This window comes from Acromyrmex echinatior, chromosome 3 (genome assembly GCF_024713525.1).
Source record: "Acromyrmex echinatior isolate Ae372 chromosome 3, ASM2471352v2, whole genome shotgun sequence".
NCBI lineage: Eukaryota > Metazoa > Arthropoda > Insecta > Hymenoptera > Formicidae > Acromyrmex > Acromyrmex echinatior.
The window spans coordinates 1055063-1080236 of NC_141854.1; the positions used below are offsets into that span (position 1 = coordinate 1055063).

The following is a 25174-nucleotide window of genomic DNA, read 5'->3' on the forward strand; positions in this document are numbered from 1 at the left end:
CGCGGTTTCGAATCCCTTCATCTCCATGGAGCGCAATGTGCGTAAGCGGAATCAACAGGAAGTCCATAAATGACGTTTAAATATTGTATTTGTCATTCATTTTTTATTATCATGTATTTAAGTACAGAATTAAATGCATTTCTCATTGAAAATAATAATTAAAGATGTTAAAATTTGTGAAATTAGTCTTAATGTAACCTTTATGAAATAACGATTTATGATTGGTTGCGCAAAGTCTGCGATGCGCTCATTACGCTACATGAGCATTGGGAGTTCACGTTTCAACGTAACAAAACTGGGAATAACAACGTGGTGAATACAGAAATAAATTATTAGGTAATTAATCCAGAAGTAACGCGCGTGCGTTGTAATCTAACAAGATTGTTGTTAACAGACATTTTTGAGCATGAGGTTTAATAACAATTTTAATTTCTAACAAAGAAAGGAAATTTTCAAGATCGTTTGAAAAGTTCTAGAAGTTTTTAAATTACATGTTATATATTCGTTAATTTCGATATTCACTTTGAATTGGTATCTTTAATAATATATCAGTTACTTGTCATGATAATACATTATCAGATAATCATTTAAATTTTTAAAGGTTTACATTTTTGAGAATACGCTTTACGTATGTTTACTTTAAATTGGGACCTTGAATATATCAGTTACTTTTCATGGTAATATATATTGTTAGATAATATATTATCATATAATCATCGTTTACATTTTTAAAGGTTTACATTTTTGAGAATACGCTTTATGTACAAATTAGTTCGGTCCGTTTTTTTGTGTTCAAAATGCATTTATTTTAAAACAAAATGAATGAACAGATTAAACTATTGTCCATCGCTGGCTACTACTTTTTCCCATCTCTCAGGCAATTTTCGAATTCCATCTCGAAAAAATGACTCGTCTTTGGAGGCGATCCAATTTTGGAGCCAATTTTCGATTTCTGCGAAAGAAGTGAACCGGTGACTTGCCAAATCGTGCTGTATCCTTCGGAATAACCAGTAATCAGAAGGAGCAATGTCCGGAGAATACGGCGGGTGCGGTAAAACATCCCATTTGAGAGTTTCCAAATATTTTTTTACGACTTTTGCGACATGAGGCTGAGCGTTGTCATGAAGAAAAATAACTTTATCATGTCTTTGCTCGTATTCCGGCCGTTTTTCTCGCAATGCACGGCTCAAATGAATCAATTGTAACCGATACCGATCGTAATGGAATCACTAGGTTTCAGCAGCTCATAGTAAACAACACCCTTTTGGTCTCACCAGATACAGAGCATGATCTTCGAATCATGAATGTTCGACTTTGGTGTTAATGTTGAGGTCGATGGCAACGATTGACCGGGCTTAGTGTAGTATTTTTTCTTTTTGGGGTTGTCGTAGAATATCCACTTCTCATCTCCAGTCACAATCCGATGCAAAAAACCTTTTCTTTGTTGTTTTTGAATCAGTTGTTCGCAAGTGAAAAATCGCCTTTCAACATTTCTCGGTTTCAGTTCATAAGGCACCCAATTTCCTTGTTTTTGAATTATTCCCATTCTTAATCGTGCAGAAACGGCTTGTTGAGTTACTCTCAATGCTTCTGCAAGCTCCTTTTGCGTTTGACTCTGATCTTCTTCGAGTAATGCCTCTAATTCTTTGTCTTCGAATTTTTTTGGCTGTCCAGAACGAGGCTTGTCTTCAACGCTGAAATCTCCATTCTTAAAACGTCGAAACCATTCCTTACATGATTTATTAGTTGGAGCAGTGTCACCATAAACTTCGACAAGCATTCGATGGCCTTCAGCTGCACTTTTCTTCCAATTAAAGCAGAAAATTAGAACCTCCCGCAAATGCTGCTTGGTTAACACAAAATTCGACATTTCAAACACAACAAAAATCAAGGTTTTTGTATGAAACTCAAAGCGATATAACTGAATATTATTAGCAGATGTCTAACCTCTCTGAAAACGCCAAAATCAACTGTCACTATAAACCATTCACAATAGCCGGAGTCATCTTTTGGAAAACGGATCGAACTAATTTGTACTCCCAATATGTTTATTTTGAATTAGGACTTTGAATAATATCAGTTACTTTTCATGGTAATATATGTATATTGTTACGTTCAGAGGACTCCACGATTTTCTCCTTTCGTGGAAAAATTATAATTGTTTTTTTTTGCGTAATTAGAAAATAAGTAATTTTTTATTTAATATAGTAAACTAAATACTGATAAAGTAATTAAAATTCAATTTTTCTAGCGACAAATTTAGGGCTCAGAGTTAGCCAAGCCACGGGGGCAGAAGGTCAATTGTTACCCAATAAATCTTTTGCATTAAAGCTTTATTTACCAGTATTTGACGTTGCTCGCGCGCTTCCGGAGTTAAATAAGACTAATTAAAAAGATCTATCAACCCGATTTCTCCAAGTGTCCAATTCCTAGAAGACGATCACGATCAATGATCTACTGCCAAAAACAAAGAAGGGCATATCGTCCTCGCGAATATAAATATGAGGCCTCTTTGAGGAATACAGTCAGTTAGTCAGTCAGTAATACACCACCAATTTCGCTGTAATTCCGAAACCATAGTCTCGGTTAGTGCATGAAGTTCTCCCGATCGGTTGTATAAAACATCGTTCCTGAGCCGGTCTCTCTTAATATTCAAGACCAACTTCTTTAAGGGCCTGCACTACCAGCCCCGCCTTCTGATCTGATCGCTTAAGAGATTCATTACCCCGTTGTCTTTAACAGAATAATTAATTCCTCAATATTTCGAAAAACATTTTTTATTAGTACGAAACGAATCATCACAGACATTTCCGTTTTTCCACTTCCATTCATTTCCGGGCTCTCTCATAAAACCATTCTTTTCCATATTTGTTCGAAGCAATTAATTATATTACTGAAATGTTTCGAATAGGTTATACTCATTTCTCCTGGTTACATGAAGCGCTAAAATGCTTTTCGTAATTCTCTATCGCGATTACTCGAAGGTGCTTTGAGTAGTTATCTCTCTTTACCACTTCACTTTTACTTGGAATGGTAGAGCGCTTCAAGTAATTCATTCTTATTCTTCCTATTACATAAAGCGGTAAAATGCTTCTCGTGATTATTTGAAGTGGTAAAGCACTTCGAGCGATTACATTTCCTTATTCTTCCTATTGTATGAAGCGTTAAAGCGCTTCGAGTGATTCATACTCATTCTTTCCCATTCCATAAACGATAAAACGTTTTTCGTAATTTCTCGCTTTTTCTTTCTCTCTCGTAATTACGTAAACTGTTTCGAATGGATATCTCTCTTTACTATTTCATTTATTTGAAGCAGTAAAACTTTCATTCTTTTCGATTACATGAAGCGCTAAAATGATCTTGCAAATTCTTCTCTCTTTCTCTCTCTCTCTCTCTCTCTCTCTCTCTCTCTCTCTCTTTGGGATTACTTAAAGCGATAGAACGCTTTGAATAATTCACTCATTTTTCGATCTCTATTATTACTCGAAGTGATGAGGCGCTTCGAGTGATTCAAATCTTTTCATTTTTTTTGTTTTTTCCTTTTTTCCCTTTTTTTCTCACTTATCTCTTCCAATGCGAATATTCTTCAGCAATTTTGATATCATAACTTCTTAAATTAAAAGAGAAATTTCTAATGTAGATGGTAAAGCGCAATCGCCATCGGGCGGATCAAAAAAAGCGAGCTAAAATTGAGGCACTAAAAAAAAAGGGATAATATAATTGTTAAAATCCAGTCGGGGACTTTTATCTCCAAAGAGACCTGTGGTCAGCTAGAGAAACTCTATAAAAAACTGATAATTCAAGAGAACTCCTCACCCTCAGCAATCCTTGAGGTGGATTTGACGGGACGATCCTCCATCCTTATATTTCGAATTTCCTTCCCCTTCTTACTCTTCTATCCTAACAGACTTCCCACACTCCGCAATTCCTCCTCTTTCTTCCCCATCCCTTCTGACAACAGATCCTTCGACGAGATCTTTCAATTACTTGAAAGCCTCGCCGAATCTGCAAAATCCTCCCTCTCTTTTACTACACCATCTCATTCCACATAAACACACACACATATATATATATTGCCAGGAAACCTAGATGTTAACTTAGTTTTTAGTATTACTGTTTAAAGCGTATATGTATATATATATATATATATATATATATATATCTATCTAAATATCTATAAATAAATGTAACCAACAATCTTTAAAAGGAAGGGGATAGTGATCATTTATTTTGGCGCCCTTCCGATTTGTTCCATCTTTTCAAGAATTGTATTGGCCTTATCTCTGATCAAAAGAATTAAATTTCTTGACTTAAAAAGAAGGCCAACGGATGCACTGTCACAGATAGGATAATAGCATTGTGTATCAACATTGTCCCACATCTGGGATCATTAAAATGTTTTCGACTTGGCACGCGCCTTCGGAGCGATAACCACGAGAGTGGAGTCTGTTGTGTTCCTCTCTAGCCCCCTCCTAATTCCTTCTTTCATTCAAGACAAGAAATTCTGGGGCTTGGACGTAACAATATTGTTAGATAATCATTTAAATTTTGAAAGGTTTACATTTTTGAAGATCTGTTTTTGAACATGGCCTGACCTTTTCATTTGAATGAATTTTTACATATCATCTATTTTTCAGAATACAGATATATGGGGCAGCTTTCTAGTAATGCAAGTATCACAAATGTATATATTTTCGACTCTTATCACATAACTTTCAATAAGCTGCAATTCATGCAATTCAGTTAGAAAAAATTGAAACATATGGTATATATAATACATATGGTATATACAAATATATATCATATGTATATATATTATATTTAATAATATATATGTGACTAATTATAATAAATATTGACCATACATTACATATTTATTTCAATTACAATAGAATGAATTCTTAATATTCTATGAATATCCTTAAAATAAAGAATGGATCTCTCCATCGCCCATTCTCATAAGGACGCAACCATATTTTCTTCGACTCTTCGATTTTAACACAACCTTTAATATTTATTTTGATTGCAACAGAATTTTTAATGAATGAATTTTTGATATTGTACGAATATAGTTTTTTTTTGTTTGCGAGGAGAAAAATCTTCACCCCTCATCCGGGATGCTCCCAAAGGAGAATCTAACTAAATGAGGGGAAGACCCAGGAGTCGGTCTTTTGATTGTGCAGGATTCGATGAATCTGCGTCTCTCTTATAAGGAAGGATAGCGGACATTATCATCTACCTGCTAAAAAAAACTCTCTATTCAGCACCTCCGTAAGACCATTAGGTACACGGAATCGCCTACCCGGCGGCATTTCATCAGGGATGCATTCAAGTCGTGGAGTATATGCTCCCACCTCCATGGTCCGATATTTAAAGCTAGAATCCTATATTAAATACTATATTAAATATTATCCTAAATATATACATATACATTTTTACACATGGTTGTCGTCACATTCCAGACCGAGCTAAAACAGTCCTTTGCCTCTTCAGGGCCTGACAGTCCTATTCGGCTCGCTCCTTCTTGCGCATGACGGCTTCGTAGAAATTCGTGAGGGCCATCCACGCAGCGGAGCACATAGCCGTCCTGACAATGGAGTCGTATGTCCTGCCAAGATGGACAAAACAACAGCGTGTGCATTCGATTATGGTTTTCTTTTTCAGAACAGTACCCTTACATTCATTACAATTGCCATTTATCGTTTCCCATTTTGAAAATTCTAAATTATAAATTCTAAATTCAAAGTTTGCAGAGTGACACTTTTTTTTCCTTTTTAATGTCGACTGTATAGGTAATATTAGCAAACAGTTCTTTTCCAGCATAGTTACATTATAATTACATTTGGCATTTGAACAAAATGTTACGTGCTTCAATTCGAGTTTTAATATATCATTGATTTCGGAATACATCGACATTAAAATCGTGAAAAATTCCGAATCATCTTGTTGTGTTCGTTCTTCAAAGCATTCTCCAATAGATCTTTTAACCGCTAAAATATTGCAACACTTACGCTCAGCATACGCGCAGGTAGCATCAGTCAATATGTTCGATACTTTTTTTTTTCAGTATTTGCCTGATATATACACAATGAAACGCACATTGCAATATTACATTAGCGTAACACGAAACATGATCGTCATTGCACAGGTCGTATATTTTCATGTAATTATATTTTCTCGCAACCATAATTCTGTACATCATCAATGATATTAGGTATGGCCCATCGACAATAGTGAAGTTTCACAACTTTTTTCTCGGACGAATGGTTTTGTGGTAGCTGAGCTTTGAACACAGATTTCAGTCGATTATATTCTACAGTGGTTCCCGAGTTCGCTTTAACAGATGTCGGATTAAAATTTGTTAAATGTAGATCTTCCAGTGTACTCACTCGTGACAAATCTACATAGGCTTAATCATCACTGAACACACTCGTTCCTAGATCCATCATTGCATTTTTACACGTTCCTTGACTTTTGTGTATAATTATTTCCATAACTGAGAGTCAATGAAAATTGTTTCCGATGTACCCTTTTGTAAAATACTTTGAATCTAATATCTACTTTTGTTATTGTGTTTTTTTTATTAACCGAAATAACTATTTTAATGGAATCAATATTTCCGTCAACAAAGTGATTAATTACAACTACATTGTCTATCGTTCCAAAGTTTGACAAGTCCCAAAATTACATCAATGTTTCGTCGAATCATCACTTTAGCGCCAATTTTAATCGCTATTACTCTTTCAATGCCAGCTGTTTCCGAAACTTTGTCATCTTTGTCTTTCAAAATTCTGTGCATTCTTTTTTTCATTGTTAGAACACAATCGACATCATCTTCTGCTATCAGTACAATTTCATCACCGTCAATTTTATCGAACATTGTGATATTCAAAACTTGCACAAATAATATGTGGGTAATAAACATATTGTATCAACCGATAATTGATATAAGTGCGAAGTTCATTCAATCTTTCGTCGCAACTACTTCCTTTGAAATGGATTTTTTTCGACTGAAGAACATTGACATCAGAATCCGTTACCAAATCTATTCGTATTCTAGAAAGTATATCACGATATGTGTTGTCACATCTTTGTCGTATTAATCAAGAGTTCGAACAATCTCCACAAATCAGATCCACCTATGGTACTTAAATACTTGTGATTTTCACGAACGGAGATTGTTCTTTTACAGGCAGAAGCTGCAACAAGTCTCCAAACAGAAGAATGTGTTTTCTGTCAAAGAAACCATCATCTGTATCTGTGGTATCAAAGATTTCACATATCGTAGATTGATAAACATACAGGGTCCATTATAAAAGTAATGTGCATTTTCTGGGAGAAATAGGTTTATTGATCGTAGCGGTACAAATGCTCAAAATTTTTCAAAATACTCTCCCCCTGAATCAATACACTTGCGGAGACGTGTCTGCCACGCTTGGAAGGCACGCTGAAACTCCTCGATGGGAATGTCTCTTAGGAATGTTGTAACATGCTTTTGGATGTTTTCCACGGACTCCCAATGCTTTCCTTTCAGCTCTCTCTTCAGACGGGGAAACAAAAAAAAGTCGCAAGCCAAGTCGGAGCCAAGTCGGGACTGTAAGGGGGCTGGGGGACCACCGGAGTGTTGCTCCGGGCCAGGTAGTTGGCAACGATGAAGGCCGTGTCATGGGGGCATTGTCATGGTGGAGCTTGATCGCGGCACAAGCTTCGCGCAGACCTTGCGCATTTGCAGATTCTCCATCACATGTACCACAAATGTGGACATGTTTAGGGTGTCAGCGATGTACTGGATGCTCAATCGACAGTCGGAACGCAAAACTTCGCACACACGATTCACGTTTTCGTCGGTTCTGGCCGTTGTTGGGCGTCCAGAACGGGGTTCGTCGGCGACCTCCTCCCAGCCCTCCTTGAACGCCTTATGTCACCTCTCGGACTGTGACCTTGAAATGCAGTCGTCCTTGAAGGCCTCTTGAAGCATCTGGAATGTTTCGGTTGCATTCTTTCCAAGTCGCACGCAAAACTTGATGGCGTATCGCTGTTCAAGCGAACGCTCCATCGCGCCGTGTTACAAAGTCGAAAAACACACTTCACGTGGAGGCACGTCTTTCCACTCAGACTGCTCGGAGCAAACTGGCGACCGATTGCCTTGGAAGGGCAGACCCCCCACCACATTTCCCGATCCATTTTATCCCGCTGCGATAGATATTCGCGTCACAATAAAATCATGCGCATTACTTTCATAATGGACCCTGTAAATGTCACATTCGAAATCAAGGATACATCGATTATAAGTCTTTAATTTGTTTCTCAAAATTTTCAAAACCTGACAAGTGCGTATATTTTGCCGTAGATTCATGAGTGAGGGATAACTGAAACATTCTATGGATCGTCAAGCCATCGATAATGAATGCCGCGATACTCGTGGGAACAGATATGGCAGTCGCTTTTTTTAAATGTATTCTGATTTAATGTTTAATCGTTTCAATAAGAAAACTTTTTCCTGTATCACCCTCGTCACTTACGTACAGTTACGTGCAGTAAGTTCGCAGAATCTGATTTTTATTTTGTAAAATTTGATATACTCTATTGAAGACTCTTTTCTAGTCTTCGTTCAATCGCGACATCATTTGCGATAAATCAATCGAAGCGTCAATCTTATCAAAATCTATTAGATCTTTCATCGCGTCAGCTTCTATCAGATTGCAATCCAGTTTATTGTCATCGAATTTATCTCTATCTGATGTTTTCATATCATTTTCGCACTTTTCGATTAATTCAGCAATGCGTTCAAAAGCTGACTATATTTCTTCGAGCCTTTCGTGATATTTCATCACTTCAAGCAGACGCTGAATTCTTAAAGGCATCCGTGTAAGTCTCGTACCACACCTGCACCTTTGATTTCACTCTCTCCACGATTTAAACAAAAAAAGTAGCGAGTAAAAGTATTTTCGGGTTTAGTTTTTATATTAAATCGATAATGGTTAATTAAGAATAATACTTTTTTTCGTTTTTTTTTAAATAAACCGATACAAGTTTGTAACATTCGACTTCTTCATTTTTTGGCATCTGTCTCGTAATTTTCCAAAATCTGATAAAATCGTAGATTGTAATTCCTTAGGTTTGCTTGGATAGTAAAAAATAATTAAAAAAAATAATACACATATATTGTATATACATTCTTTATTATTATTTAAATAAAATCCTATAGAACTCTAAAATCCTAATCTAATTATAGAATTTCAATTAGATATTTAAATTTTTAAAGATTTAAATTTTTGATGATCTTTTTCTGAACATGGCTTGATCTTTTCATTTTTAATATTTTCGGGAATACAGATTACAATTTGATTCTAGCAAATAAATGTGATATGTTATTCTTAGTGCACAAAATATAAAAGTCGTTTATTGAGATCTGATTTCAAATTTATACTAGTACAATAAAAAATAATTGCTTGTAATTCCAGAGTACCAATTTGTTAATGATTTGGAAAAGGAACATGCGGCCTGCTTTAAAAAAACTTTCGATGAAATAAATAATTGAAATAAAAGTGATGTGAAAATGGTTCAGATTAAAAGCATCCAATTTTTCTTTAGTAAAAGTACTTCTAAGCCATTTAAAATTGCAAAATTAAATAGTCTGACTGTTCAAAACAATGCTTAGATTTATGCACTATTATTTTCAAGCATTTTCGATTTTTGCTCTGCAATCCTTAAGGCACTTCCCTCTTGAACAAACATAGGAACATGTCTTGACTTTTTCATTTTTGATATTTTTGGGAGTACAGATTACAATTTCATTCTATTATAGAAAATAAGTGTAATATGTTATTCTTAGCACAAAATATAAAAGTCATTTATTGAGATCTGATTTCAAATTTACTAGCCCACGATGAAAAATAATTGCTTGCAATTTCAGAGTATCAATTTGTTGACTCGGAAAAAGAACATAGCGGCTTGCTCTAAAAAAACTTTCGATAGATGGAATAAATATTAGGTGTACAACTTTGCTTCCGCAGGTTTTTTTCCGAAATTCGAGGCTTTATTGTAAAAAACTGGTTATACATTTATGATTCAAAGTATTGTCCATCGTTGACCATTACTTTTTCCCATCTTCTTTCGGGTAGTGTACGAATCCCGCGTCGAAAAAACTGGTCATCTTTTGAGACGATACACGAATCGATCCAATTTTTTACTTCTTCATAAGATCGGAAGTGCTGGTCAACCAGGCCGTGTGCCACTGATCGAAACAAGTGATAGTCAGAGGGAGCAACGTCTAGAGAATACGGCGGGTGGGATAGGACTTCCTCATTTCAACGTTTCCAAGTATGTCTTGACCACTTTCGCAATATGGAGTAGAGCATTGTCATGCTGCAAAATCACTTTATCGTGTCTCTCGTTGTATTGCGATCATTTGTTTTTCAATGCTCGGCTCAAACGCATCAATTGCGTTCGATACTGATCACCTGTGATTGTTTCAATCGGTTAACAGCTCATAATACACTACGCCGAGCTGGTCCCACCAAATACAGAGCATGACCTTGGAGCCGTGAATATTCGGTTTGGCCGTCGACGTGAAAGCATGGCCGGGAACTCCTCATGATTTTCTGCGCTTAGGGTTATCGTAATGAACCCATTTTTCGTTCCCAGTCACGATGCAGAAATCCCTTCCGTTCTTCTTTGCCTTTCAAGCAGCTGTTCACAAGCAAACAAACGTCGTTCAACATCTCTCGGCTTCAACTCGTACGGCACCCAATTTCCTTGCTTCTGAATCATTCCCATGACTTTGAGGCGTTTTGAAATGGCTTAAGTCACTCCCAATGATCGTGCCAATTCTTCTTGATTTTGACACGAGTCTTGATCAAGTAATGCCTCCAATTTTGCATCTTCGAAAACCTTCTTCCTTCCACTGCTATGCCGGTCTTTGTCGTCAAAATCACCGTTTTTGAAGCGTTGAAACCACTCACGACACGTTCTTTCACTAATAGCAGCCTTATCATAAGTATTTGAGAGCATTCGATGAGCCTCAGCCGCAGATTTCTTCATATTGAAACAGAAAATTAAAACCTCCCGCAAATGACGAGAATTTGGCTCGTAAACTGACATTTTCAATCGAGAATAACTTTATGATGCAGACACAAATCGACTAATGTTTCTATGGGATTATGTTGACAGATGCCCAAGTTTATTGTATGACGTCTATGATCTATTTATTTCGACCACCACTTACCACTAAAGCCATCTATAGGAAAACGGCGGAAGCAAAGTTGTACACCTAATAATTGAAATTAAAGCAAATATTTTTCGTAATAAGTTTATTAGAGTTTTTTAAGATTAATTTGGGAAGTTTTGGGAGATTATTAATATTTTAGATTGATTGCGTTGAAAGTCTGACAACCATATCGGCATGCAATTATCATTTCTGAAATTAATTCTTTTATATGAATATATATAATAGTTCAACATCTTAACATTCAGACCGTAATGGCGCTTCGTATTTGAAGTAATGTATTTAACGTAAATGGTCTTGTTTCCAATCTTATTGTTTGAAGTAAAAAAGTTGTGAAAATGATTCAGATTAAAAGCCTTCTTTTTCTTTAATAAAATTTCGAATTTTTGTACCAACTTCCAATTTTGAGTTCACCTATAAATATAAAATACGTACTCTTATCGACATATCGTAATAATGCAAATGTTTCTGTCTGCAAGAGCTATATGAGTATTGCTCATAACTGTCGCAGATAGAACATACTTTCTAAAAGCTGCTTATTTAATAAATAGGACAATGTTTCAGACAAAAATTGTTTAGTTTAAAGGGAGAATAAAGATAGGTTTTAGTTTGATTTCTAGTAGAAGTTATCATTTTGTGCATAAAAATATTGAAGCAAGATTATTAAAAAATGATGAATATTTAACGAATTTATATAACTTTTTGAAAAAAATGTAGATGGAAAAATTAGATTGACCTCCAAATCTTCAATTGTGATTTTTTTACATAAATTGATTTCTTGCAATATTTGACATTAATTTATAAATAAGATATATTTTTAGTAGATACGAAAAGTATTACATTAGAATAATAAGATGAAATTATTAAGAATTGCTTGTCGATTTAATTTAATTCGTGATATTATTCTAATAGTTTAATTGCGTTTATAAGTCCGGAAAACCTATTCGGCGAGTAGGACAAATATGGTATATATGCTAGTATATAGTGTATATGTGTAATTGAAGATCTAAGGTCTTTGACCGGTATAGGCATTTTGAATTTTTAGTATTGATTGTATTCTGACATGGTATAATTTAAAAAAATTACAATGGTATTGCAGTACTACAGATAAACCTAATAATTTTCACAACAACACACACAAAACAAATGATAAAACAATGATGAAAATTTACGGTGAATGAAAGAATAAACGAACTTTCCCTTCATCCGATTGAAAAAATCTTCCTCTCATCCGGTTAGGTTCTTCTTTGGGAGCATTCCGGATAAGGGGCTATGTGAAAATTTTTCTTCTCGCAAAAAAAAAATATATTCATTCAATATTAAAAATTCATTCTGTTGCAATCGAAATAAATATTAAAGATTGTATTAAAATCAGAGAGACGAAGAATATATGGTTGCGTTCTCACAAAAATGAGCGATGGAGGGCCTCATTCTTTATTTTAAGTATATTCATAATAACACGCGCTACATCAATTGAGACGTAATGTCAGCTTTATAACGACAGGTTGTGATAATGACCATCAGTACACATCCACTAGAAATCTGTACATATATACAGAGTGCGTCAGGCATATGAGGACATATTGACTATAAAACTAAAATGCGTATTTCTTAGAAAATTTATTGTATTTTATTGACTTTTTTACAGCAAAGTAAGTAACTCGTAGGCAATACAATTATTCGATAAAATCACCTTCAGCAGCAATAACAGCTTTAATTCTCTGCCGAAAACGTTTGCATGCTCGAATCAAAGGAGCCTTGTCCATATGTGTCATTACTCTGGCAATAGCTGCTCTGAGGGAATCAAGCGTGTTATGGGGATGTTTATTGGTCTCCCGTTCTACAACGCCCCATACATAGTAATCTAAAGGATTAAGATCAGGGGAGCTAGGTGGCCACATGTTTGGGATTATGTGATTTGGGAGGCAATAATGCCCTGGACTTGCTGCACAAACTGTGATGTTCTAACTGTGTCTGAACGTGCTTTATGTGTTTTGCGCTTGGCAACACTTTGAACATTGCCATTAGATACTTCTAACTCTCGACGAACTTTGTGAACAAACGATCGGGCGAGATTCAAAAATTCGGAGATTTCAAGATCGCTGTGATTCGCATGTATAGCAACGATAACAGCGTGTCTTTTCATTTCATGAGTTAGCTTATTGCCATCCATTTATGATCTGAAAGGAAAAAAGAAAGAAAAATATATTGCTGCGAAGTGACAAGCACATATGTGAGTGTCCTCAAATACCTGACGCACTCTGTATTTTTATCTCTTTATCGACCAGTTTAAAACCGTTCAATTTTAAATATATATATATATATATATATATATATATATATATACACACACATACTTGTCACTTTGTAATTATAAAAAGAATGATCCAATTGGGTTCGAAATGCCGTTTGTTATTTTTAATTTGTCTTAATTCTTTATAATTATATGCAAACTTTGGATAGTTTTTTCATTATATTTCGGTAACTTTTACTTAATTTTATTCCTTTTTTCAATTTAGAATTATTACTTAACATAGACCTGCAGCATACGATAGTTGTCTTTTCACTACATTTCCTGCAATCTTCGGAAAGTTAAGTAATTATTCATCTTATGTTAAGAAATTATTAAAAATGAAATAGGGAATCCAACTCCGATGACGCTGACTGTGACATATATAGTCAAGGTAATGACCCTTAGTGACTATCGAAGAACAATTCATCTCCGATGATCTTGAGCTTCTCACACATGAAGATCATCACACCGAATAATCTTCGAAAAATTGTAGCAGTTACCCATTACACATTACAAAGCTATCCAAAAAAATTAAAATGATTCTGACTCATATTGTTAAAGTCACGAACCTGAATGACTATCGGATACTTTCAGCAGACGAAGGTGAGAGAGGACGAAAGAGAGTAAGATAGGGCGAAAAAGAGAGGGACGGTGAGGAAGGAGGAGGGGAGGGAGGAGGGGGTGGAGTTAGTCGAAGTTGGAGAAGGTGTGAGTGAAAAGTGAGAGAGAAGAGAGATGCATGTGGACAGAGAAGAAGAAGAAGAAGATGTTACTTCATTTTTCACTTTTCGAAAATTATCACTTTTCGACCGCTTGTATGTCCAGAACAGCTTGACCGATTTTTATTTTTTTTGGCTCAACTTGTGGTTGTACCGCTTTCCAAAATATGTTACGTGTAATTCAAAATTTTTTATATTTTAGTAATCCTGTATCCTCCAAAAATGGACTTGATGGTTCGGTATAAGAGATTTGTAGTGTCTTTTTTTTTAACATGGCCAGAAACACTGCCGCATCTCCTGATAATCCGACTAATGTTGTGCACAAAATCATCTAAGTGCATCCTCCGACACAACGTAATATCTACAATATTCGCAATTGATAATCGTAGTCTTCTTCTTCTCGATGACATGTCCGTGCCAATGGATCTGCAAAGGGATTTATCGTTAACAAGAAATTTATCGTGAAGTAAGTAGCTGTGTTGAAACAGGGGACCGTTCTCACGCATTACATTTTTACGAGTCCCGTGCCATGGACATTTTTGACAAGATCCGACAAGTCTTGCGTTTCTTGCTTCATTGCTTACCACCATGGATTGTGATGGGAGGAGGAAAGGATATCGTACAGCGAGGCGAATCACCTGATCACGACGGCTGTATTTGAAGGTGATACTATCGTATACGTCAAGAGACACGAGAAATGAATGTGACTCATGAATTTGCTTCTGTACAATGAGCAAAAATGCATGTATATTAAGAATTTCTATGCAATTTACGAAGACATGGAATCTTTACTGGAACTAATTTAGATGTTACTAATATAACTATGAGATGTGGACAACGTGTTAAGAATTGCGCATTACAAAATATATTGAAAATATGGTGATTGCAAAAGAATTTTTAAAATAAAAATACGTTAACGTATTTATTATGTATTTCTTTTTTCCTTCCTCTGTAATACATGTATGTATGTATGTATGTATGTATATGTCTGAAACATCGATGCTTCTGTTACACGCGTCGCAACATGTCCGATCTGACAGTGTATATAAGTAATGTATGTAGGCATTGTATAAGGCTTTTTTCATTTAATATACTTTAGTAAGTTTCAGTTACGAGCGTTAAGACATGGATCGAGAAAAAAAATATATGCACTGAAAATCGATCGAACAAAAGGGTACCGTCTCTTGCCATCAAGTCAACCAAGTCCATCTTCATTGAGGGAAAAAGCTAGATATTGGGAATGTTCTAGAGAAAAAGCATCAAAGTCGCCAATGTGTTCATCATCATCAACGTCATTAATGCCATTGAAATATAAACCATAAAGTACAGAGTCCATTATGAAATTAATGCGCATGATTTTATTGTGACGCGAATATCCATCGCAGCGGGGTAAAATGGATCGGGAAATGTGATGGGGGGTCTGCCCTTCCAAGGCAGCCGGTCACCAGTTTGCTCCGAGCAGTCTGAGTGGAAAGACGTGCCTCCGCGTGAAGTGTTTCTCGATTTTGTAACACGGCGCGATGGAGCGTTCGCTTGAACAGCGATACGCCATCATTTTGCGTGCGACTTGGAAAGAATGCAACCGAAACATTCCAGATGCTTCAAGAGGCCTTCAAGGACGACTGTATTTCAAGGTCACAGTCCGAGAGGTGACATAAGGCGTTCAAGGAGAGCTGGGAGGAGGTCGCCGACGAACCCCGTTCTGGACGCCCAACAACGGCCAGAACCGACGAAAACGTGAATCGTGTGTGCGAAGTTTTGCGTTCCGACTGTCGATTGAGCATCCAGTACATCGCTGACACCCTAAACATGTCCACATTTGTGGTACATGGGATAGTGACGGAGAATCTGCAAATGCGCAAGGTCTGCGTGAAGCTTGTGCCGCGATCAAGCTCCACCATGACAATGCCCCCATGACACGGCCTTCATCGTTGCCAACTACCTGGCCTGGAGCAACACACCGGTGGTCCCCCAGCCCCCTTACAGTCCCGACTTGGCTCCGTGCGACTTTTTTTTGTTTCCCCGTCTGAAGAGAGAGCTGAAAGGAAAGCATTGGGAGTCCGTGGAAAACATCCAAAAGCATGTTACAACGTTCCTAAGAGACATTCCCGTCGAGGATTTTCAGCGTGCCTTCCAAGCGTGGCAGACACGTCTCTGCAAGTATATTGATTCAGGGGGAGAGTATTTTGAAGAATTTTGAGCATTTGTACCGTTACGATCAATAAATCTATTTTTCCCAGAAAATGCGCATTATTTTTATAATGGACCATGTATATATATGTATTATATTGGGAGTGTGCATTAATTTTAAAAGATTTTCAAGAAATGGCGTAACTAGTACTATCTCATTAGGCATATTGTTGTTATTATGTTCAAAGTACCATTATGTGGTTTAGTTTTCAGTATATGTCATTTTGCTAAAGTATGAACAACATTGTTTTTTTGAGCATTGAATATGTCGAATTTTGCGCCAACAAAACGTAATTTACGGGAAGCTTTGTTTTTTTGCTTCCATTTGAAGAAAAGTGCTGCTGAAAGTCAACGAATGTTAACCTTATAGTGATTATACTCCATCGATTTCAACGTGTGAGTACTGGTTTCGACACTATAAAAAAGATTTTGACATGGAAGACAAGGAATGTTCAGACCAGCCGAAAAAGTTTGAAGATGAGGATATGGAAGCTTTACTCGATCAAGATCCGAGTCAAATGTAAGAAAAATTTGCAGAATCATTAAATGTTGATCGATCAACGATTTCCAGTTTGAAGGCCATTGGAATGATTCAAAAACAAGGAAACCGTACGTGCCGTACGAGTTGAAGCTGAAAGATGTTGAAAGGCGCAAAATGACCTGTGAATTGTTGCTTCAAAAACACAGAAGAAAAAGTTTTTTGCATCATATCGTGACGGATGATGAAAAACGAATACGTTACGATAATCCGAAGTATAAAAAATGATGCAGTCGAATCAAACGATCAACATCGACGGCAAAGCCGAATACTCATGGTGCCAAGTTCATGCTCTGTATTTGATAGAATCAGCTGGTATAGTGTATTATGAACTGCTTCAATGAAATATTAGAAGCGCTTAATTGAGATGTCCTACCACATCCGCCGTATTCTCCAGATATTGCTTCTTTCGATTACCACCTATTTCAATCAATGACTCATAGCCTGTCTGAGCAACGCTTACATTCTTATGAAGATATGAAAAAATGAATCGATTCGTGGATAGCCTCAAAAGATGTGTCGTTTTTTCGATGTGGAATGTACTTATTACCAGAAAGATGGAAAAAAGTAGTGACTAGCAATAAACAATATTTTGAATGATCAATTTGTAACCATTTTTTCACAATAAAGCCGCATTTTTACCCAAAAATCCTTTAAAATTAATGCTCCCAATATATATTGTATTTTTTTTTATCAAAAAGGTCACTCCTCTATCCAAAATGCAGAAGCGCCTACGGGATTTGTTTTGGGCTTAAACTGTTGCTTGAGATATCTTTTTTAAAAAAACATGGCCTTTTCGAAAATTCGAAATAGCGCACTCAAGATGGTTGCCAGAATGAACAAAGTTGAAAAGCGGAAAAAAAGACGGTATACATTCAAAAGAACTATATAATCTAAAAAATTAATGGCAGCAAATTTTTCCATGTATTTTTGGTTGCTGAAAACGAATCTGATAATAAAATGTGGCCCTTGACCATATTTTGGCCACCATTTTGAAAAAATTGCAAAAAATTTGCTTTTTTGTATGTATCTCGGAAAATATTGATTTAAAAAAAAAGTGTTCAACAAAAAATAAAGCTCTTAAAATTCTCTACAAAGAAGGTCCTATAATTTTAACTATTTACGTAATACGACTTTGAATTACAAGATTTTCAATTAGCTATATAGGTTGTATAAGGTGTGCAAAAAGTTCCGGACCACCTTAATAACTCTTGAGAAAATAAAAATTGTTAAAAAAGGCAATTTTAACATGTAAATTTTAATGTTCTATACATCAAAAAAATAAAAAATACGTTTTTTCAAACATTACATATGTACACAACATGGAGTATCGCGTGGTGCGTTTACTAGCAGACGTTACAACCGGCAACGAGTTACAAGTTTTTGGAAATTGGAATCAATGTTGGTCCACCGAGTTACGTGGAGATCTCCCTGGGAGATCATTGCAGACACGACAACTGTCTTTCGAAATGTGGAAGGATCTTTACGAGCAGCGATGGAATATTTACAAAATGCTTCGAAACGAATACAGAGACAATGTTATAAACGTTAGACCGCTAACCGTCAGAATTTGCACGCTGAACGATGCTACGCTCGTACGTCACAACTCTTCATCCGTAGGCATAACAAACAATGCTACGACTTATGTTTGAGTTTGACGGATGTAACGTTCGAACAATTATCTCATTCGAACAATTATCTCGTTCGAATAATTATAGACTCATCGATACAGTTGATGTTAAGTATATGCGATTCTCCAATATCGCGAAAACGCTATACGCGATAGCGACATATTCAACTTGATTGCAAGCATCAACTCATTGATTGTGAATTATTAACTATTGTTCGAGAGCGAGAGAGAGAGAGAAAGAGAGAGAGAGAGTTTGAGCGAGATGTTTTCTAGCGAAGGTTCAATCTACGCGAATGTTCACGTAACAGATTACAATTTTTTTCAACAATTACAGAGTTAATAATTTCGCGAAAACGTGTAACAAATTTAAATATGATGATTTTAATACAGCACAAATAAATGCGGATGGAAATCAAAAACGTTTTTTTACAGGCGAACACCCTTTCAGATTTCTATTACAAGTTGAATGCGGCGATTTTCTATCGGCGGAGCGTCTCAGAGGCGATTGATCTCAATTGCGGAATGTTAACTGCGACTAAAAAAGAAAAAGGGGAAATCACTGCTCGATTCGGCTTTTTTATCGATTTAATCGAACAAAGATTCCTTTCGTCAATCGCCTATGAGATTCTCTAAAATTATGAATTTTGAAGTGACCTCATGATTTGGGCAGCGAATTTGGCAATTTTTGATGACGATGGCCAAGCGGCACGTTATTGCCATGCGCGCCCGCAAAATCAGCGGTTACTATTGAGGTGTTAGCGAATTACGCGTTTCGTGTCACGAGCACGTGTGCACTGTGATCGATCCAAATTTTAATTACCGTTTTCAATAGTTGATTTTTTTGTGTATATACAATATGCAGTTTTGATTACATTCTTGACTCCAACAAAGGAAGGTGATTGTCAAGTTTAATTGGAAGCTTCTAGAACAATAATATAACGTTCCTAGACGTTTCCAAACCACATATCGGATACACTAATTCCATAAAATCGGCTTTACGAATATTAATCTCGAACAACTATAGTTTTTAATACGTATGAAAAAACAATGATGTAATAAAATGTGAATAAAAATTTTTCGTTTACATCACAATATATATGTACTGTCTTTACTTCCCCATCCATCCTATTCTATACCTCATCGCGCTATCGCACTCCGTTTATATAAACAACAGCCAGCGCTTTTCTTAACGCGTTGCGACATATCACCTCGCGATTCTTTCCAGAAAATTCGATGGCAGCGGTGGCAGCGGCGGCGGTAGCGGCGGCAGAGTCCCAATGATACGTGACGCATAGTAGCATGTATCATTAATATCACACTGTTTACGTAAACACTGATACCACTGATCAGAAACTTTCCCCGCGCTGCTCCCTCCCTTCTCTCGTGCCAACGAATACCCCTCGCGTCCCGCGACCTCCTGGCCTATAAATTTTTCGAATCGCCACTATAATACTACTGCTGTAACCGAACGTTGTGTTGGCGAACAGGTTATACATGTGAATATCAATCTTGACGATATGATTGTCGAAGATCGGATCGTTCGTGATGTTTAGGATATTAATCATCTTAAAAGTTGTGCACCGCGAATACCAAAGATTGTAAAAATTTAATTTCGATGCGTTAGGGCATACCTATAAGCGGATTCTAATTTGGGATCAAAATTAAATAATCGAGCTCTCGAAATTAAAAACAAAAATATAATATATGGACAATGAGAGCTTTACACAAAACTCTTTCCCACCCGTTATAGGATGCAGTTCTCTCTATCCCACTCGTTGCGGCCCTATACTTATCATATAATAGTATTCGCGCTCTCTCTTCTTCTCATTGTATTCTTTCTTACGTTTTCTTTTCTTCTTTCGCACGCAATTTTATTAAATAGATGGTATCTATTTTACATTTCTTTTAATGATATGACTTAACAACTAATTTTAATAATATTTTATATAATAATATAGACGAACAACCGAGCGCGCTCTCTTATTATTTATACTTATTACCTTTTCTTTTTTTCTTCCGTTGTATTCTCTATCCAATTCTCACGTTTTGTCTCTTTTCTTGCATGCAAAGATTTAAGATTTTTATTCTACCGAATTAATGAGTGCAAATCGAATATTCAATGAGAGCGCAATGACATCGTTAGACGTCATGGTAACGTCGGCACGCATGGTGTAACATGAAACCGCTAAGGAAATATGAGCAAAAGATAATAAGAAGGTAACCGAATAATTCCATACTCCGAATATACAGTTCAAATATACATATATATATTTTAATACAGTTTTTTACAAAATAGAATGAAAAATATTTATTAACTTATTTATTTCTATACATATATGATATAATTATAAATTTATGTTTCTTTCACGAGAGATCCCAAGTTTCCTTACATCATCTTCCTTTCTATTTTCGCTAAATATACAGCTCATTGCCAGCATCATTCGTCAGATTCTTCAAATACCTTTCACATTCTTCTACTCTATCGATTATTTGCATAATCGCAGCATCTGCATTATTATATATATATATATAATAGCAAGACTTAAATAGTATAAATTAAAATAGATCTCATATGCACATGGAACATTTATCGTATGCAAAATAATAAGAACTTAATCACGCTCAGAGCATCACTGCGAATCAGTGCACACAACTTTATATACGTTTGATACTTACACCCCGACTATCATATCGAGCTTAATGAAGTTACAATTCTCCATGTCAATGATCATTAACATACACATATGTACCTACATTGTTCCTAACGACTGATGTTCCTGAGCAACGCGAACATTAATTTGCAGTGAATCAGATGCGTGCCGGGTGATGTTAGTAAACGTCTAATCTATTCGTTGCACAGTAGCTGATAATGCTCCGGTTCTTGATAAGAATCGAAGCTTTCGCATATAATATACCTACAGTGTCCGAGATATTATGTATGTTCTCCATCGTACACAAGACTAACCAATAGCCTAACCGATTGATAAAGTTTGATTTAAGAGAGACTATAAACGATTTGACTGAAATCTTCGAATCTACTGAGAGAACGAAACAAAATTATTGCTGTCTAGAATTTAAGAGAATGTAGAGGATACAGGGTGTACATTCAAAATGGACGTATTGTTCTTAAAATGTTATATTCCTGACTTAATTCTAAGACAATTTTTCCTTTGCCAAAATTTTGTCCGAAACTTAGTTTTCAAATTACAAGAAGAAATAATTAGCGTATCACGTCGGGTGTAGGAGACGGGCAGGAACAGCGTTTACGGTTAGACGCGAACGCTTTACGCACGGGGCGCACTGAGGGGCGCACATTGACCAAATGCATTCACACGTTTATAAAAACACGTTCCTTCTTCTTTCCCCTCCTTCTACCACACTATCTCTTTGTCTTTCACATACTTAAATATGCTAATTTCATTAAATTATAAATTAGAATGATGAAATTAAAATGGATATTGAACCCTTTGAATATTGGATTGCATTTTAATTTATTGGTAAAATGTTAGAGAAATATCATAAAAGAGCGGACTTAAACAATAATTACGTGCGATAAGTATTATAGAACTATTGACATACAAATCATACAATTATTTCAGTACGTCGAATTCTAAGAACGTTTCATATAGCTCGACGTACAGAAATACTTGTTAGATTTAATTGTATGTTAATAGGCGAATGTACTTAAACAATAATTACGTGCGATAAGTATTATAAAACTATTGACATACAAATCATATAATTATTTCAATATGTCGAATTCTAAGAGCGTTTCATACAATTCGACGTACTGAAATACTTGTTAGCCTTAATTGTATATCAATAGGCGTTATAATACGATACTTGTGGCACGCAATTATTGTCTAATTTCTCAATTTTACAAAAATGAATTAAAATGCAATCCAATATTCAATATCCACTTTAATTTCATCATTCTAATTTATAATTTAATGAAATTAGCATATTTAAGTATGTGAAAGACAAAGAGATAGTGTGGTAGAGGCGAAAAGTAGAAGGAGGGAAAAAAAGAAGGAACGTGATTTTATAAACGTGTGAATGCATTTGATCAATGTGCCCCTCAGTGCGCCCCGTGCGTAAAGTGTTCGCGTCGAACCGTAAGCGCCGCTTCTGCCCGTCTCCTATACGCGACCCGTGATACGCTAACTATTTCTGCTTGTAATTTGAAAACTAAGCTTCGAACAAAATTTTGGCAAAGGAAAAATTGTCTTAGAATTAAATCAGGAATATGACATTTTAAGGACAATACGTTCATTTTGAATCACCCTTATGTGCTTGTAACAAAAAAGTCTAGACTATAATATACGATAACTATATTGTTTTCATATCTTTTCGTCTGTCGTTTTTTTCATTACCAAAAAAGATTAATGAAGAATGCGTTTCTTTTTCTTTTAAGGGGATGCTGGAGTGTCCTGTTTTACTAATTACTGTTTTATTAATTATTAAAGATTCTTTTCTCTTAATTGTGTTTATGGATTGAACAATCCTTCTCCACAATTAAAGTATTGACAACAATGCAATTCGCTAGCTACATTTGAATGCGAAAAACGAAAGAAAATTGAAGACTTACAGTTTCGTTATCGGTTTTTGTAGTCAATACGTCACAATATGTGCTGCATATAAGAGTTTCAGATCTTGCACGTTCATAAAAAGTAGCTGGCGAATTACAGAAAATCTGAAAGAACAATCCTATGCTTTTAGAAACGAGATAGGGATTTGGTATAAGAGAAAAGAGTATCCGAAAATTTCATTTGTATATTACGAGTGAAATTGACGTGAAGCCATGAAACCGAGCAGTATTTTAGTTTCGCGATATTCCGACAGCGGCGCTGTTATGAAAAGTGCGTCGCTGAATCATAAAAATGATCTGAATTATCGACCTACTCAGGCCCATATCAATAAACGTTCTTAGGTACTCTGGTCAAAGTTTTTTCTTTTGAAAGGAAAAATAATAATAAAATAAATATGATATTAGTTATTTCAATTTTGTTGAAATAATTTCTTCATAAACAAGAAACGTACCATATTATTTACATATGAATACAAATGAAGATAATTATTTTAATTGCACTGTTCTGTCTTTTACATACATTTTATTTAGTAAATTATTGATACATATATATAAAATAACATATATATATGAATATGTATATATATATATATATATATGTGTATTATATATATAATAGCATACATACACACGCGTATGCGGCGTGCGTGCGTGCGTATGGGGTGTGTGTGTGTGTATCACATATACAACATATGTCTAAACTTTATTTATTGAATTATTTACATATACATATATCAGGGCTCGGAACACGATGTTCCGATTAAGCTTCGATTCTACTTGGATGTTGGAACGACAACCGGCAATTTTGTAACAGACATATAAATGAAATTTTCGAATACATTGCTCTTATATTAAAGCTCATAACTCGTTTCTGCAAGCATAGTATTGTTCTTTGAACTTTTCTGTAAATCGTCAGCTACTTATTTTAAACGTGCAAGATGAAATTATTGTATACAGCACATTTTTGACTCGATTCGGATGACGAAACAACAAGCAACAATCTCGTAGCAGACGTAGCATATAAATGAAATTTTTGAATACTCATTGCTCTTATACTAAAGCTCATAACTTGTTTCTGCAAGCATAGTATTGCTCTTTCTGTAAATCGCCAGCTATTTATTTTAAACGTGCAATGTCTGAAATTATTGTATACAGCACATTTTTGATTCAACGAATGTCGAAATATCGACTTAGTAAGAAGCGCCATTCCTCTTATCGCGAGCAAGCGAAATACCGCTATTTAATTACAGAAATGGAATGAATCATTGTATAAACCAGCAATATATTATCGGCTATAATAATAATATATTTTTGTATTTATAGAAATATATATCAGGATCATCATTTAGAAAAGGACTCGTGCGTCTTTGTTGCATCGGCGATGATGCCAAACCAGAATCGACAGAAATCACATTCTTGAATTCACATTCTTGAAAATCACATTGTAGAATGAATTATTGAAATAGAAGTACGACAGAGTGAGACAGAGAAAAAACAAAAAAGGATAGAAACTCCGATTGTAATCGGTGAGGCTTTGCACGCCGAACTGGGCTCGTCGAACGAAACAGTGAGTCTATTCTTCAGAGTCTCTCTCTCTCTCTCTCTCTCTCTCTCTCTCTCTCCCTCTCCCTCTCCCTCTTCTTCCCCCTTCCTCTATGGCTCTTGTTTATAGCGACCGAAAATGCTTTCTGCCGAAATTTCGGCCGCTCAACGTGTATAATTAAGAGGAGAAGGAACATTATAGATAACATATAAGTTTTAATAAATTATACTAATCCTATATCTCTCCAATTTATGTATAATAGCAAAAATAATTTCAAAACACGATAATTTACGAGATATTGATATTTCCATGATTTTTCATGAGCGTTATATACCACATTCATAGAAGAGATTTGCAAGACCTCGGCGTGATCTCGTGCGAGATCTGAATGTTAGAGATCCCCCGATCGATTTCTTTTTTCCCTTTTTGTAATTTTTTTTTTAATA

At 35.6% G+C, this 25174-nt stretch overlaps 1 long non-coding RNA gene across 1 annotated transcript; it reads right to left on the reverse strand.

The window, feature by feature from the left end:
- Positions 1-17945: 17945 nt before the first annotated feature.
- Positions 17946-24274, reverse strand: LOC147910095 (uncharacterized). The gene is made up of 2 exons (XR_015544563.1): positions 21274-24274; positions 17946-21104 (listed from the first exon to the last, which is right to left on the reverse strand). It is a non-coding gene; the product is annotated as an uncharacterized LOC147910095 (long non-coding RNA).
- Positions 24275-25174: the final 900 nt, after the last annotated feature.